This window comes from Haliotis rufescens, unplaced genomic scaffold, assembly GCF_023055435.1.
Source record: "Haliotis rufescens isolate VD_foot unplaced genomic scaffold, xgHalRufe1.0.p SCAF_9, whole genome shotgun sequence".
NCBI lineage: Eukaryota > Metazoa > Mollusca > Gastropoda > Lepetellida > Haliotidae > Haliotis > Haliotis rufescens.
In genome coordinates, this window is record NW_025964383.1 from 34,020,697 (window position 1) to 34,039,510 (window position 18,814).

The following is an 18,814-nucleotide window of genomic DNA, read 5'->3' on the forward strand; positions in this document are numbered from 1 at the left end:
GGCTTCCACTCCAGTATAGGTCTGAGATTTGTCCCTTTATAATAAGGGACCTAATTTTTGGAATGAAATTCACAATAAAATTTTAGTAAGCCGAGGAACTCGTTTGGTTATCAATAGTCTAAATTTAGACGTGCAGCACACCTGTTAAACATGTGTACTTGTTTGGAATGCCAAATGGTCTAAATTTAGACGTGCAGCACACCTGTTCATGTGTGACACACAGCTCCTAACAAAGAAACACTCGCAGGCATAGGACAATCATAAAGCCCACTGCGCCCCAGTGTGAATCGGACTGTGGAAAGGGACGGGAACGAAAACATATACATGTAGTTCGTGCTTGTAATGGATTCACGTTCTCTGCTCAGATGTTATAACGGATGTTAATTAATTCCTAATTGAGAACCTGGTAAGTGAAATATTAATATCCATCAGGGTATACACTGAGCATAATTACTTAAAGTTTATAATAGTGACATTATAGGTCGTTACCTTGAACTGATAATTATTAAGTAATTACAGTTTTTGTGTCTATTTCTAAAAACGAAGGACCCGTGAAGATTCCGGGATAGAACAGGTCTTCAGCAACCCATGCTTGACGAAAAAGGTGACTATGCTTGTCGTAAAAGGCGACTAACGGGATCGGGTGGTCAGGCTCGCTGACTTGGTTGATGCATGTCATCGATCCCAATTGCGTGGATCGATGCTCATGATCACTGGATTGTCTGGTCCAGACTCGATTATTTACAGACTGCCATCATATAGCTAGAATATTTCCGAGTCCGGCGTTAAACAACAAACCAAATCTAAAAACGACTGACTGACTGACTGACTGAGTATGGTTTTTACGCCGCTTTTAGCAAAATTCCAGCAATATCACGGCGGGGGACACCAGAAATGGGCTTCACACTTTGTACCCATGTCGGGAATCGAACCCGGGTCTTCGGCTTTAACCACTACCTACCCGACCGCCCCTCTAAAAACGAAAGTAGGACGGATCATCTTCTTCCCGAATTTTTAGCTTCAAACTTGTTTTGTTCGTTCAACTTTGTTGACAGTTATATGTGTCATTTAAATGCATTATATATGATCAATTATGAGTTCTGTCCAGATGTGAGTTTTGCCGTTTGTGGAAATATTACAGTTGTAGATACATTTCTGTCCGGAAGTCATTTGTCACAACAACACAACGGAAATTTAATTATATAACAGTAATTGTTGATTACATTACTAGAATATAAAGAACATTTGTATTTATATACATGTTAGTATAATAGGTACATATCTTATTCTGACGTCGTCGTATTTCCCACCAACTGAAACTGTCAAACCGCACTACAATAAGCAATGCCAGACCGGGTGATCAGGCTCGCTGACTTGGTTGATGCATGTCATCGTATCCCAATTGCGTGGATCGATGCTCATGGTGTCAATCCCTGGATTGTCTGGTCCAGACTCGATTACTAACAGACCACCGCCATATAGCTGGAATATTGCTCGGTGCGGCGTTAAACAACAAACAAACAAACATATCTTAATCGGTATTTCCTACCAACGGAAAGTGTCAAACAGCATCACAATAATCAATGCTAGACATGGCACACGGTTTAGAGGCCGCCTTCATATAGCTTGACTGTGGCGTTAAACAACAAACAACCGAAACTATTTCCAAGTGTAAGTTACATCGAGAGCAATAGCTGCTACGAATTTTTAAATGTCCGTTCATGGTAATATATATTCATTGAAGAAAGTTTGAGGAACCAGGACAGGTACTAAAGTGTTTCATATTGATTTCCGATACGTTGAAATGTCTCAGAATATAAACATCGTCAGTACTTCACGGGTTCGTTACCTGTGAATACGTACGGCCCCTTGGCGGTGTCGTGTGACCTGTGTCTATTTTGATATAGTACATGAAATAAAGTTATTCATTACACGTAGCAGTGATATGAGCCCAGCTTTGTGCAGTATTTAACATATGAGGGTTTAATCACTCGTTCGTTTCCCCCTCGCTGGAATCTGTCTGTGTCTTGATTCGTTTGTTAAAATAATAGTATATTGCACACAGTAAAACAGTCGTTTGTTTTCACGGGTGATAGAGGAACGTCGTGTATACAAAACCCTGTGAAGTAGTGTTGATGTAATCTATGAAAGAATATATTTGTTTATCATGAAAACACATGTGTTAGTTATGTAATTAGAGCATTGTAAATTGCAAGCTTTTTCGCTTATATTGGTGTTGTTATCTAACACGTATTTTCCATGCAATAAAAGTCTGCTTACCATGATCAAGGATTTACTTTTGAGAAAACGTTTTGCTTAACAATGGCTGTGATTCAGGGACGGAAGACGTGAATCATGCTTGTCGTACGAGCTGACTGCAAATAGAGGCCACAAAACCCGTTACATATTCGTTAGAAATATTTGTCAAAAACGACTGTACGATTCCAGCTATATCATGAGCGTGTGTTAATGAATCACTGCCATACATAAGGGAGCTAACTTCTCTTCCACCGAAATCATTTCATAACTGAATTGCGTAAAATCAAAAGGTTTCAATACACGCAACTGATGTCGCGCTTTTATCAATTTCTGCTTACATTCAAAATTTTAAGTCAACATGGTCTTTAATTATAGGTCAATGCGCCCATGGATGAAATCAGTCACAACAATTTCATATACGCATATGTACGTATACGTCCGCAAAGAAAGTTTGTTTGTTTGTTGTTTAACGCCGCACTCAGCAATATTGCACCTATATGACGGCGCTCTGTAAAAGAAATTGAGTCTGGACCAGAAAATCCATTGAATGACATCATGAGCATCTATCCACGCAATTAGGATACGATAACATGCATCAACTAGTCAGCGAGCCTGAACACCCGATCGCCCATTAAGACAAGAATACTCGCCTTTTACGACAAGCATGGGTTGCTGCGAAGTTTGATGTATTAGGTATAAAGGATTCAAATGGAGACATCGTAAAAAATATTTTGAAATACCTTCTAAATTGACCAAGCTCTCTCAGCGTGGTTTCGTTATAAGTGATATTCGGCCGAGCGATTAATCGAGAATATACGGCAGGTCAAAAGCAAGAAATACAAGTATTTGTCACAAAGTGACGAAATGTCCCCCGCCTGTATATACACCATAGTACCAAATATGAAGACAATCCAGCGATTAGTTCTTGAGATATCGCGGCAAAACCGTTTTCCAACTCCAAAAGCAGATTTGCCTGCTGTGACCTTGAAATTAGGGTCAAGGCTACCAAAACCGACTGGAGTCTTCATATACACCATAGTTCCAAATATGAAAACAATCCAGTGTTTAGTTCTTGAGATATCGCGGCAACACAGTTTTCCAACTCCAAAAGCAGATTTGCCTGCTGTGACCTTGAAAATGAGATCAAGGTCACCAAAACCGACTGGTGTCTGCGGTGTCTGTTTATACACCATAGTTCCAAATATGAAGACAATCCTGCGATTAGTTCTTGAGATATCGCGGCAACAAACAGGTGGGACGTACGTACGGACGGTCGTAAATACTATATCCCCCGCTTCGCGCTTTCGCGCGGCGGGGGACAATAATCAGGGCGAGTCGGGAACTCGAAATCATATATATAGGGGACGCGACTCTGTGCATGGGATTCATGAATTGTAGCGGGTGAGCGATTTTGGTTTAACGCCACTTTGAGCAATATTTCAGTTATATCACAGGCTGCCAGCTTGATGTGGGAGGAAAAAACCCTATTGTGTATGGAGGGGCGCGAACCCACGATCACAGGTTTCTGGTACGCCAAGGGGACGCTACTCCCTTCATGGAAGTAATCGATTAAATGCCGGGTAGATGTTTGATTTAAGGCCGCTTTAAACAAAAATTCATTTATTTCAAAGCGTGTCTGCTTGGATGGGTGACCGTGTTCGGATGCTTGGCTCCTGAGAGTTTCTAGGGTTTCGGTCCTGTCACAGGCTATTGCATAACACATGTACCACCAGGACTTACAACGAACGAAAATTGTGAATTATATTCATCTTCAATACTCCATCTTTTAAAGTCGAGAAGTTATTCTCTGGCGTTGATACTTTTTTTATTCACATGACCTATACATGAGATATATACTCTTCAAAACAAGCAGGGGATCATGAAATATAAATGACATGATCGTCAGAAGAAAGATGAGCTTTGGAAAATGATTGCAAGGGATAGAACACAGACACACACGCACACAGGCACACACACACAGACACACACACACACACACACACACACACACACACACACACATACTCTGATTATATTAAAAAGCAAGTATCAAAATGATCCTGTACCCACACAGACATACAAGTTTTAAACCCTAAGGTCAATTTAATATAGCCTATTTTGGGGTTTAACACCATTTCAAACACAACCAAATGGCAGTTGACCTAATTACTACTTATTCGTAAGCAAATACTACAGAATACACTTACATCCACAGCAATTCAGTTTGTTTTCATAGGATTAAGAAGAACCAGTTCACATTCAGCCAATCAAATTAAATTATACATTCGATACAAAAGAACACATACGAAAACTTGCTTTGTTATGTAATTCAAAATGTCACGGCTTATTTTCAATTTATTTTCATAACATCTTGGTTGTAGATGAATGCGCCAAGTGAACGAACGCGAGTCACAACAATTACAAAATGTGCATACATACGTCCGTGAAGGAGCTAAGTCTGTGAGTTAAAGGGTCGTCGGTTAACTGAAGTTTGAGGCATTAACTCCGATTAAGTATATATGATTCAAACATAGATATAGAAAAACTATTTTTGTGAAATTCGTGAGTGAATGAGTATTGTTTAACGCCGCTCTGAACAGAACTTCAGTTATGGCATGTCAGCTTGTTGTGTGAGGATAGTCAGAAGTGATTTAGGTCCAAAACAAGAAACATAATCAGGACGAACCGAGAATTTGAACACACCCTCATATGGTTCTGGCACGCCTAGGGGACGCCACTCTGCACAGCGAATTCATCGATTTCAGCGAGTTTATTTATAATAACAATAATAGTCCATTAGTAGGGCACTTTTTTTCATGCTGAATATCATGCTCAAGACGTATTATTACCCCGGTCATTCTCATATCCAAGGGGAGTATATTGACGACCTAAGCTGCCTGTGATGCGCTGGAAGGTTAACAGCCATATTGTGTCATATCATCTTACCGGGTACCCATTCACTGCTGGCTGAACAGTGGCATATTTCGAAAAAAGTCTCTTGCCCAAAGAGACACCACATGAGTTACCCTTGAAACTCTCAGGAGCCAAGCAGACGAACACGGTCACCCATCCAAGGACTCCCCGTGACCTGTGGTTTGATCGCGACGCCGCTTTGAACAATATTTCAGTTATTTCACAGCGTGTCATCTTGAGGTGGGAGGAAATTTTTCAGTGTGATGTATGTGTTTGCTGCTGGGATACGAACATGCGAACATAGTTTTCTGGTACGGCTAGGAGACGCACAGCGAACTGCGCCGTCTAAACCAACCGTGTGTCATTGAAAAGAGATGCCGGAGACCGGAATTAATTAAATAGAAATGCATAGTGTTTGTTTTTTTTGCTGTGAAAATTCGTTTGGTTTATGAAAACCGACACAGACAATGGTGATATATGAACTGTTTTCAAAATCAGAATTGAAAGATATGTTTTCATTTTGAGAAAAGAAAACCACATTGCAATTGCTTACTTACTTACTTATACTGGAGATTGTACGTGCGCTTTTCGACTGAGAGCGTATTTCACACACGGACCCGCCAGGCCATTTAGTGAAGTTCGAAAAGGGAATGAAAAGGGGTGTGTGCAACCAGGAATGGGGCTTTATGGGTTGCTTATGATTGTAATTTTGAGATTTTGAGATTTTGAATTGATGCCAAGGCGGGGAGGAGCTACGGGAGCCGTGTTGGGTGTATGGTTGTTTATGTATGTAGTTTAGGGTGTATTAGTGAGTTGGATGTTTTTTAGATGCGGTTTAATAGATCTGTTTTAAGTAGGTATACGCCTAGGGCTTTGAAATGCGTTAAGTTATTTAATGGGTTTAGGATTTTATCTAGAGTAAGTCCTTGCTGTAGGTGTAGTGAGGTTTGTAGAGTTGTTCTATGTGTCTGGTAACGAGTGCAGTGTATAAGAGGTGTTCTGGGGTTTCTTGTTGGGTGCAGTGTGGGCAGGTTCCTGTTGCGTGTCGTTTAATTTGTTTAAGGTGGTCTAGCTGGAGAAGCTTTGTTATGACCCTGTCTATTTTTTGGAGGGGTGTAGTACTTTTGGTTTGTTTAAGTGTTTTTTTAATACTTTCCTGATTTGACAGTCTGAGTTTAGGAAGTTAGTATGCCATTTTTTTAGGTTTTTTATTACTTTTGATTTCAGGTTTAGACATTGGTAGGTTAAGGCTTATATTTGGGATTTTAAGGGATTGTTTAGCTGCTTCGTCTGCTTTTTCGTTGCCAAAAATGCCTACATGGGCAGGGATCCAAAAAAATTGGATGTTTTTCCCAGCTTTAGTTAGTTAGCTTGTGCTTTTAAGTATTTGGTTAATTAGTTTTGGGTGGTTTTTTATGTTTTTATTTTGGAGTGCCTGGAGACCGCTGAGGGAGTCTGTTAGGGTAAGGATGTTTTGATAGTTTCTAGTTTGTTGGCTATTGAGGGCTGTGGCCATGCCCATAAGTTCGGCTGTAAATATGGATTGGTTGTTTGGAAGTCGGTATGATTTGGTTTGTTTATTTGGTTGTGAGGCGTGTACTCCGAAACCTGTGTGTTTGGAGATCGGATCTGAAGATCCGTTTGTGTAGATGTGGCACCAATTTGGCCAAGTCTCGTGAATGTATGCGAGTGAGGTGGTTTTGGCTATGTTGGGGTCTGTTTGTTTGTTTAAGATGTTGGATAGTGATGTGTCTATCTTTGGTATTTGGAGTTAAAGAGTGAAGGCTTTTGGGGGTTTGGTGTTTTGTTTGTGATTATTGAGTTGGTGCTCTTTTAGATACTGAGTAATTCTTTGTGAGATTGGGGTGAGGAGGGGGTATTGTTTTGCTGATGTTTGTTTTTTAGGGCTGATGTTACTTTGTAGGGTGTTTTCGATTAGAGGGTTTGATTGAGAGGCTGTCCAGAAGTTTAGGGTAAGTTACTCCCCACGTAATTCAAGTGGGGTTTCTCCTGTTAGGGCCTGGAGTGATGTTAGAGAGGTGCCTTTTTGCGTTCGGGTGATGAGTTTTAGGGCTTGATATTTGATGGAGTTTAGTTTTTTATTTAGTGAGTTGTTTAGGGTGTTGTAAATGGCGCAGCCGTAGTCTATTTTTGATCGAATTAGCGATATGTATAGTGAGAGCAGATTTGGTTTAGCGGCTCCCCAGTTGGAACCCGTGAGACATCTTAGAGTATTTAGATCCTTACTGCACTTAGTTACGAGTTCTTTGATGTGAGCATCCCAGCTGTGATGCTCATCAAAGATTAGTCCTAGGAATTTGATTTGCTTTTGAAATTTGATTGGGTTGTTGTTTAGGAGGAGTTTTGGGAAGGCAGGTTTCATATTTTTATGTTTAAATACTATTCAAGTAGTTTTTCCGGGTTTAGGGAGAAGCCCCATTCGTCAGACCATAGTTGGATTTTATTTAGGGATTTTTGTAGTAAGTCTTGGGGGATTTTTATACTTTTGGTGCGGATCCAGAGGGCTCCGTCATCAGCGAATTTAGATGTGTTAACTTTGGGGGATAGGCCCCCGAATAGATCATTTATCAATATATTGAAGAGTGTGGGGCTGAGGATACTGCCCTGGGGAGTGCCTTTTTCTAGGGGAAATACCCACGGTTATTTTACGATTGTTTAGGAAGTCCTGAATGTAATTAATTATTTGACCTTTGAGTCCTATTTTTTGTAATTTTTGTATTACCTGTCCGTTTAGATATATGAGATTGTATAGTTTAATTAGTGCCTGGAGTAGTTTAAGGGGGAGTTTTTTTAATTATTTGGTAGGAAGTTAGGTCCAATCCTGGGGCTGTGCCCTTTTTCCTGCTTTGGATGACGTAGAGTAGCTCCTCCATTGTGTATGGGAGGTTTATTTCTAGGTTATCATTATTTGGTTCTTTGGTGATTTTGTTTACTGTTTTAGTTTTTTCTTGGAATATTTGGCTGAAGTTGCTGTTACTGCTTACGACCGAAAAGTGGTTGGCGAGGTTATTTACCTTTTCGGCGGGGTTTGTTGAGTTATTTATGTTAGGTTTTTTTTGTGACGTTTTAAGCCTCTAATGGCGTGGATTTTGCGCCAGTCCGTTCTGGCGTCTGTACGGTTATTTATTTCTTCACAATTTTTTTCTAGTCTCTAGTTTTAGCTGTTTTGATTAGACTTTGAACTTGGTGGTTTAGTTTGTGAGCTATTTTTAGATGTTTATACTCGCGTTTGACTTTTATGAAAGCTGATTTACGTTTTCGTCTAGTGTGTTCTATTTCTTCGTTCCACCATGGTACCGAAGGTTTGCCTGTTTTAGTTGTTTTAAATGGAATGGAGGTTTTGGCTGCGTTTATTATGTAGTCTGTTAAGTTTTTGCAGTAGATGTCTGGATCATTAATTCTATTTCGTTTAAGTTAGCCTGATTGCAGATTTCTTGAAATTGGTCCCAGTTAGCTTGGTTATAACGGAATTTTGGGTCCTGATTTTCTGTTTGGATTGGTACGTTTGTATCGCCTATAGTTATGTTTATGGGGCTGATCATTACCTAGTGGGACATCGTGTACTTCCCATTGAGTACTTTGGGCCAGATCTGCGGTGCATATAGTTAGGTCGGTAGCCGACATTTTTTGGTTTATTGTATCGTAAATCGTGGGTTGGTCGTTATTTAGGAGTACTAGGTCGTTTTTTTCTATCCATTCGGAAATTAGTTTCCAATGATTATCTATTTTGTCATCTATGTTCCAGATAGGATGGTGAGCGTTGAAATCTCCTAGAAATATCGTGGATTTGTTGCTTATTTGGAGAAGCTTATTTAGATCCTTAGGTTGGACTTTTTGTTCTACCCAATGGTATATATTTATGATGTTTATCTTTTTATTGTTTATTGTAATTTGAATGCCGTTAGCTTCCAGGTTTGGTGTATTTATCTTTATTTCTTCGTAGTTTATGTCTTCCCTGATATATATATTAGGCCTCCTGCGGCCCTACCTGTTTTTGTTTTGGTTCGGTCTGTTCTAACTGAGTTATAGTTTGGTAGTGTGAATTTGGATTTTTTGGAGAATTTGGTTTCCTGAATGCAAGCAATATGTGGGCCTTTATCTTGTTTAAATTTATTTTTTAATTCATGGCCCTGGGAGGTGAGTCCGTTGGCGTTCCACTGAAAAATATTTAGACCTTCCATTATTGGGGGCTTAGTGGTTTGGTTTTTGGTTTTTGGTTTTTGGTTTTTAGGGTTTAGTTTATTGCGGTTGCAGCTCTTAGGCTAAGGCTGAAGGCCTCGTATGTGTGTGTTGTTAATATTAATTTAAAGACTACTGCGTGGAGGGATTTAGTGCTAGCGTTTGGGTTTATTTCCTTCAGCATGTAAGCAAGTAGGACAGTTAGGTTGTTTAGTTTGTTATTTGATAGTGGTGGGATTTTGCGTTTAGAGAATTTTGGTATTTGGGGGGCTGAGTAGGTGATTTCGTTAGTCTCCTCCGTGGTTTTATATTCGTTGTCTTCGATTTGATTAGTTTTAGTTTCCTCACACTCCATGGGGGTGGTTTGCGTGCATGGTTGTGTTTGAGTTTGTATGTTTGGTCTTGCTGTAGTTTACCTACTGTCTGGGTTTTCGGGTTGTGCTTGCTTGGGTTGAGTTGTTGCTGCCATGGAGGCTGTGGTGTGTTTGGTGCTGGGATGTGGTATGGTGGTAGGATTGCGATTTGTTTTGCGTGCGGGTGTGGATGTTGCGACTGCGGGTGGTATGGGGGAGAATTGTGGAGTGGATGTGTGGAGGGTGTGAGGGATGGGTGTTTTGATTGCAGGGTGTGCTCCTTGCGAGGTGTTGTCCCATACAGAGTCTGGGAGTTTATTTATGTGTGTGTAGGGGATGTTGTTTGGTTGAGGTGTGGGTAGGAGAGGTTTGGATGTATGCGGTTTTTGTCTTTTAGTTTGCAGTTTGGCCGTGTCTATGTTAATGTGTTTGTTGGCCTGTTGTGTTAGGGTGTGTCTGTGTGGGCATTGATTGGAGAGTGAGGAGTGGTTTATGCTTTTACAGTGAAGGCACCAGGGTGTGCATGTCCCTGGGCAGTTTGTTTGCGCGCATGTTTTACATTTAGATTTTTGAAATTTATATTGATTAGCTGTGTGGTTGTACTGGGGACAGTTTGAACATTGTTTGACGTGTGTAATGTAGGGTTTGACTTCTAGTTTGGTTTTTGCTCCGAAGGACAAAAACTTTGGGACTTCTGGGTGTTTTGCGGATTCATGGAAATTTACGATGACTATTGGAGTTGGAGATATTATACCGGTTCTGTTTGATGTTATTCTACGTGTGCTTGCGATTTTGGGGTGAGGGTACATATCCTGATTTTTGTTAGCGTCTTTAGTGTACATTTCTAGGTCTTCGTTAGTTTCTTTTGGGTTTACCCTAATTACTCCTGGAGTGAAAAGTTGCCAGTTTGGGTTTGGTGGGTTACCGTAAATTGAAAGATTTGTGTTAAATGAGGCCGTGATTGGGGAAGATTATCTGAAATCCTTTATGAGCATGTTTTATTTTACCGAAGTGGATTTTCTGCTGTTTAAATCAGATTCCTATTTTGTTAGCTGTAAGGGATTTAGAGAGAATGTGTACAAATTTCTTGATCCTTGTCACTGTAGGTGGTGACGATGGATAGTTACGTCGCTATCTTCAAGGGGTCAGGGGAACTGTCATCTGAAGTTTATTGAGAAAACAATATGTGAAATGCTGTAATTCATCATTGATAATAATGATGTGAAACTTGGGGAAAAGATATTTTGGCAATAAGCATCCCAATATATACAAATTGTGCTTCTCCTCTTGCTAATATGTTTCTTCATTCACGTGAATTACACGTTTCTCATTATGCATAATTATGAATAGGGATTTCAGTTTGGATTGGCAAAATCAAAATAAGGCAATTTGGACCAAAGTTGTATATTTGTTCTCGGGCTGATTTTAATTTCAGCAGTTTGTTTTAAGTTGTTAACGTGCTAAATGAATCATAACACTGAGTTTGCACTGTGAAACATGGCCCAACTTCAAGGTACTCCGCTTGTTAACTCTTTCAACACCGCAGGTCGGTGTACCTGCCATACCGCAGCCACGTCAAAATAGCATATAGTATCATGAACCTACCTGTCATATCATTCATTTATTAAAGCTATCACGTTTGACAAATACGTATTTCAGTTCAATTTAGCATATTGTATCGATAGATTTAAAAGTATTAACTATTTGCCCGCAATGTTATTGAAAAGTAAAATCTGGGACACATGCTTCGACAACGGGTCCATATTGAAATGTCAAAGAGCAATATACAGACATTTCATGCAATTCGTAAATAAATTAAGTGTAGTTATGTGCGATTCTGTAAGTCAAATGACATCTCGGCATTTGTCGCCTCGATTTGTGGGCTCGGACACGATGTTTAATGCCAAATTATGTGCATGAGAAATCTTTGTCAAAGGTTGTAACCTTGTACGTTATGTCCACAAAGTTCCATATTTGAAACGTAGATCGAACTTTCCGGCTTACAACATCCAGAATAACATGATTTAACCAAAGAGGTTGTTGTTGTTGCATGTGTTTAGGAGGTCGCCTTCTGCCTAGGCAATTTCGGCTGACCTGTCCCTCTTTGGGACTCCTGTGTGTGAGTAGGGTACACCTATCTATTGTGAGTTTGGTGTTCACATAATTTCTGTTTTTGTATTGATATGATTTCTATTTTCTTATATTGATATGGTTTCATTTCTATCCTTGGCTGCTCTGTTTACATACGTTCGAGTAGCTGTCCATCTCTCAGAAATAGAGTTAGTTTGGCCTTCGCTATTGCATCTCTTGGCTTTAGGAGATTTGACAGATAGCGGATCTAACTGCAATTCTTGTTTTAACCTAGCCCGGGCTGGGGCATGGTCTTGACATTCTAGTAACACGTGATCAATGGTTTCAGCCTGATTGCAAGATGAACAAACCTTGTCATAGTGCTTTTTGTGACCGAGTCTGAGGCGTGAGATAGCAATTTCCTTTCATTTGAGTATGAGTTTGGCTTTTGATGGAGTGAGTGAGTGAATATGGTTTTACGCCGCTTTTAGCAATATTCCAGCAATATTACGGCGGGGGACACCTGAAATGGGCTTCACACATTGTACCCATGTCGGGAATCGAACCCGGGTCTTCGGCGTCACGAGCGAACGCTTTAACCACTAGGCTACCCGACCGCCCCGGCTTTTGATGGAACTTGGGTTGAATTTTGTATAGCCATCTGCCGATCTTACTTGCGTCCCATTGGGCTTGCCATCTTTCTGCTATGGAGGCTTTGATTTTACTTTTTATCTCTAGTTTACTAAAGGGAATAGGCTGTATATCCGCTTTGTCTAGAGCTAGCTTCGCCAGTGAGTCTGCATTTTCATTTCCATGAATATCTATGTGAGAGGGGATCCAACACAGCTCCACCTGTTGCCCTTGCAATTGGTTCGATAGTTTTGTATATTCGTACAGAATATTGTTGACTGTGTTTGGCCCGAAGTGCACTTAGCGAGTCTGATAGGACGACTGCCTTTGCTTCCGGAAGTTCCGGAATGAGTTTGAGTGCATGATGAAGTGCCTCCAATTCAGCCGTGAATACTGACTGACCATCAGGCAAGCGAACTGAATGATTCTTGGATCCATCAGTGTATATATGGGCCCAGCTGTCCCAGGTAGTTTGAATTTTAGTGATAGCTACTGATCGTAGTAGGGTTGGGTTTTCTTTTTTAGTGACTTCTGATGTTAAAGCAGTGTCAACTTTGGGAGTCAACAAGAGGTCCGTCTAAATCACAAATATATCATACACGAGGACAGAATCCATTGCTGTTATATGATTCGCTGACTTAGGTCACCTGCTTGACCTTGACCAATCACGATCCTTCTATTAGATTACTGCAAAAGCGTCATAAGAAACTAATTTACAGTCAATATAATCGAATGTTACAACTACGAAGATACTCCTTGCGAGGTTACAGTAATATTATTGATGGCCTTTGTTTTCGTAAAGTTAAAATATTGTAAGATATTGGCGAGAGAAGGAACAAAAATGTTTCATAATTTCTTCCACACAAAAAGTAATTTGCTATCACCATTGCAAGAAACTGTTAGCATATAATCATATATCATGACATTTCAAGGGACTTTTATTTACAGTAAAAAGTCAAATTAAGGATCGAGTAGATCTTTTGGATGATATGTTACACGTCTTATCGATGAGGCTAAAATATGTATAGAAAGAACTACATTGTAATAATTTAGATAAAATAAATATTTATTTAATTGTTCTGATCTGTTTTTTCAGCTCCACTTTGTTTAAGATTTTGGAACAGAAAGTAAGTGCTGGAAATGATCAATATGTTTCATTTGGGTTTAGTGTGAGTGAGTATGGTTTTACGCCGCTTTTAGCAATATTCCAGCAATATCACAGCGGGGGACACCAGAAATGGGCTTTACACATTGTACCCGTGTCAGGAATCGAACCCGGGTCTTCTACGTGACGAGCGAACGCTTTAACCACTAGGCTACCCGACCGCCCCTATTTGGTTTAGGATTGTTCACTTTGGTACTAATTGAAATGTTAAAAAGAAACACTTTTTGGTGATCGAAAATATAAAACTTAAAATTTAACTAAACGTATTGTGGAGGAAGCAAAGAGCATTTTCCATATTTATTATTCAGTTACAGGAAAATCAGTGTGGCACACGATCTACGTATTGTTATGTATTTTGTGATGTTTGTGGAAATTGTTGATCTGAATGTCCACTATTTACATTTACAATCAATGTGGCAATGTCATTTCCTGTTTCCTGTTCTCTCTTTTTTGTCACTAGGGGCACTTGAATGATCCAATTATGTAGGAGCAGAGGCCATCGGGGCGATTGGAAGAAACAACGAGAGCATTCAAACATTGTTTAAATACACTGTTCGTCTGAAACAGGAAATAGACTTGACCAAAAATAATAATACGTTTACACCAAGACATAAATGACTAAACGGAGTAATGTTTTTTGTTGTTGAAGAAACACAATAGCCATTTAAATCATTCTTCATTGTTTGTTTCTTTGTTTGGTGTTTATCGCTGCACTCAGCAATATTGCAGCTATGTGACGGTGGTCTGTAAATAATCGAGTCTGTGATTGACATCATGAACATCGATCCACGCAATTGGGATACGATGACATGCATCAACTAAGTAAGGGGGCTTGACCACCCGATCCCGTTATTCGCCTCTTACGACAAGCATAGTCGCTTTTTACAGCAAGCATCGGTTGCGGAAGACCTATTCTACCCCGGATCCATTCTTCACTGAATTCAGTGATATGTTGTAATATCAGTGCCAAGTAATAACTTTACCTTTTCCAGATGCGAAAGTCAACGATGGTCAATTTAGTAAAGGCCATTACCTGCCTACCTTTCATTCTAACTGGTGAGTATGTCGAATGTTCGTTCTTCTCTATTATTAGAGGCCAGTGGAGCCAAGAAAAATATTTATTGTGAAGTGCTTACATGTATTTCCAAGCATAATACGGAATGAAAACTTTTTAAGAAATAATTACCAAATACATTTGTGCAACTTTCTAGTAATGATAAGGTCAGGGTCCACTTGCACAAACCAATCGTATCGCTACAATTATTGTAAATCCTTACGATCGCGACTTTAGGCTTCGGTTACAATCCCCATCAACTTGCACAAAGCGATTGTAGGCTTAAATCATTGTAAGCTACAATCGAAACTTACAACTGGTTCTGTATTCATAAGTAGCTAAGACCGTTGTAGTCCCAGAATAAACTTGACAGAATGACGTGCAAGACAGGGAGTGTTTCACCTAAATAATCTGCTTTCCATTAAAACTGTGCCTTACATTTGATTAAACTGTATGATGTCCTTGACCTTTTGGATGACAAGAACAGCTAATCTTAGTTTATACTCTAGTTGTGAGTGGTTTCCCTTTGTCGCCTGTAGAGTACCTTGCCCAATGCATTAATGGTGTAAAACCGCTGAGTTCCGCCTATATCTCTTTTGTTTCACATTTGTGTCAATGATTTAGTTTTTAGTTTATTAAAATAATCTACAATAAAATACAAGTAATTAAAATGCAAAATCATACATATTTCTTTCTCATTCTTAAATCTATATACACATGATGTGACACCTGAAACTTTTGTAAAATGTGTCATAAGTAGCAAAAGTAAATGTCACCATTTTTAAAACTAATTATCAACATAATTTTTAAAAATAATTTATACTGCTATTAAACAACTGCTTTCCGTTAATAATATTTATTATTCTCATTTTCGCTCCATGCATTCTTCACAGTCCCCTGTCTTTCTATGTTTTGAAAAGGCCGTCATATACTCTTTTCTTATGGCTGCAAAACGTATACATTGTACGAAAAGCTCACCTAAAAGGACACGTATTAAACAATGACCTTATGACAACCAATTGCCGATCATACATTTACGTATTATTTTATAAGGAAATATTATTATTGTTGTATATTTTAATTTTCATAATAAGTATGTCACTAAATCTAGAGCTAAATTTATAAATGTATATATTCGTATTTCAATATGTTCTTAAAACATGGGGGCGGTCGGATAGCCTAGTGGTTAAAGCGTTCCCTCGTCACGCCGAAGACCGGGATTCGATTCCCGACATGGGTACAATGTGTGAAGCCCATTTCTTGTATCCCCCTCCGTGATATTGCTGGAATATTGATAAAAGCGGCGTAAAATCAAACTCACTCACTCATAAAACATAAGTAGGTATTTCTCTAGTTACAATATCAAACTCACAAATCCTAAATCACGACAGAATCATTACAGACAATTTTACATACCATCATCCCATTCATATAATTGGATTTTATTATAATTTGTGCAAGGTGCGATAGAGTGAGGAACGTGTTGTGTGTCATAACCGTTTCAATTACTGGTATGCGCAGCAAGCTGTGTGCGTTTGGAAATAACTGTAGACAAGAGTCGAGTTTTAAGTATGTGTACCTCTACCGTTCAAGATTTCGATCTTAACTAAGATCGCGATGCTAAATACAAGCTTTCTAAGATCGGTTTGTGCAGGTGGACAATTGTATGGTAATTGTCAAGTTGATCGTTGACGCCTAAGATCGATTGTAACTAAGACTGCTCTCTGCAAATGGGCACAGATGTTGCTAACGGTGTATTATTTTATCGCATCTCGAGTGTAGAAATTGTATTTTGCTATTTGTCTTACAACATGTACAATCAGGAAAATACCAGAAAATAATTATTCTTCCTCTTTGATCAAGTACTTTCCAGACCAATCTTCTATCTTCCTATCACTGGTTATGTAAAACCATATAAAACTTGACTTGCAACTTTTTATTACAGGTACAGAAGAAATTAAAATCAACAAAATTACAATTTTAAGTAATCATATATACAGTGATTTGACAATTTAATGCTGAATTTGCAATAATTAAAAGTTGTTATTGTCGTATTTCTTACAAAAGAACTGCAAACTATACCCGGACCCGAACCTGTACGTTCAAGGGTTTAGTTTTTATGGTAGAAATGTGGAGGACATTTCCATATTTGATGCATCAGTAACAAAATATATATGTCTGATGCAATCACTTGCCTTTACGTGAGTTTGTTACGGGTGCCACCAGTGGGCCATGATACTCTCATCATTTCGCGAACCCCTGGTATCATCACTATTTGATAGTGATTCATAAACATATGCTTATTAAATAGACGGAATCATACAATTCTAATGACTATGGAAATGGTATTATCGCTTATATATATATATATATATATATATATATATATATATATATATATTGTCAAGCGGAGAATTATAATATATATATATATATATATATATATATATATATTAATATGTTAATTAATGAATTTTGCATTATGTACAACTGTTCCTCCACAAATAATTGATGACAATTTGTCTTTTTGCAGTATCAGGAGTAATTTGCGACAACCGTTGTGATCCGGGATTGTACGGAGAACGTTGTGACAAGCGTTGCAATGATAAGTGTCGCTCTCATATTAACGGGAATATCTATTGTGAGAAACACTCTGGAACATGCTTACTGGGTTGTGCTCCTGGATGGTATAATGAAAAATGCATTATCCCTTGTAGCAAGAATTGCATTAGTGATGTGTGTAATCAACAAACTGGTCAGTGCACAAACGGCTGCAAAGGAAACTACAGAGGGGCTATGTGTGACGTGTATGAAGGTATGTACGATAATTAATTGACATGTACATGCGTTCAGCTTTGGTTCATTTACACCAAATTCTTCTTCTTCTTCCTATACTTATCTTATTAACAAATTTTTAAAAAATGCAGCAAAGAGGGTTTTGGTGATCCCGTCACAGCCAGGCTGGTTAGGCCCATCATTAGCTCAGGGCCCTTGCCCCTCTACACGCTGCCCAGACAGCGAATGGGACTTCTCCGAGCAGGCGCTGCCTAGTCAAACTCGCCAAGAACGTGTCGGAGAATGTGAAGACTCCAAACACTGTAGCCATCTGCATTACCCAGATTGTCAGAAGGGCTGTATTCCTGGTAGCAAACCCGGGTACTCTCCCAATGTCAGTCAGCAGATTGGGAGGTACCAAACCTAAGGCACCGAGAACAATGGGGAGTCGGACAACTTGGTACTTGGAATGCAAGCGTGACATTTCGAAAGCGAGGTCCGCATATTTGCCATAATTGGATAATCATTACTTCTAAGATCATTATTATTTCGAATGTTGACATTGAGGAATATTTTCTTATCATTTAAAAATAAACCACCCAGGTATCACGTGAAGGTGTCAGTTTTAGTTTCTATTTTTACTCTGCTTTTTCTACAAATGCAAAAGGATAAAAAAAACACAAAACTGGATGTATTATTGTCATCATATTTCTGATTTGTTAAAACAAAATCATTCTATTCCACCTTGAAGGCAAGTTCAAAATCGATATCGAAGCGTTTCACCATACTATCACTACTATTCACAAAATATTCCCATATTCCAAACGTAATCCTGTGAAACAAATATTGTGAGCATGTGTTTTATATCTTACTGTCCATTAACCATCCTACTTCTAATTTGTATTTCACACTGAAGAGAATTAAATACACAACTACTTCTAACGTATTGTGGGGAATTCTATATAACTCTATGGTGTTTCATTCTGTTAGTAGATCCACCACAAGTGCCAGAAGCAACCAATGGACGAATCGTTTTGATCGTCTCCGTCACTGTTGTTTCCATCCTCTTTATAGTCACTATAATCTATGAAGTGCGGTAAGTTCGCATTCGATTCTATTTCATTGTGCACTGACCATGATTCTGAAAATCATTTATGCCAATATTATTTCCGAATTCCGACAAAGGTTCATACATGTAAGTGCATATCTTGACATTATTATAATTACAAACCTTATAATTACAAACCTTGTGCGTAAAAGTGAGAGTGACGAAAAAGGAATCAAGCATATATATGCATACACGTTTCATGTCATATATGTCAGTACATTGGTTTAGGTCGTTGCATCTTGAATTATTCCCTTTGCAGGCAGAGACTCAGCAAACATCGGTAAGGA

General features: G+C 38.9%; 1 long non-coding RNA gene across 1 annotated transcript; it reads left to right on the plus strand.

The window, feature by feature from the left end:
- Nucleotides 1–287: 287 nt before the first annotated feature.
- LOC125377571 lies at nucleotides 288–18,507 on the plus strand. Its single transcript, XR_007219755.1, has 4 exons — nucleotides 288–406; nucleotides 14,583–14,646; nucleotides 17,178–17,459; nucleotides 18,410–18,507. It is a non-coding gene; the product is annotated as an uncharacterized LOC125377571 (long non-coding RNA).
- The last annotated feature ends 307 nt before the right edge of the window (nucleotides 18,508–18,814 follow it).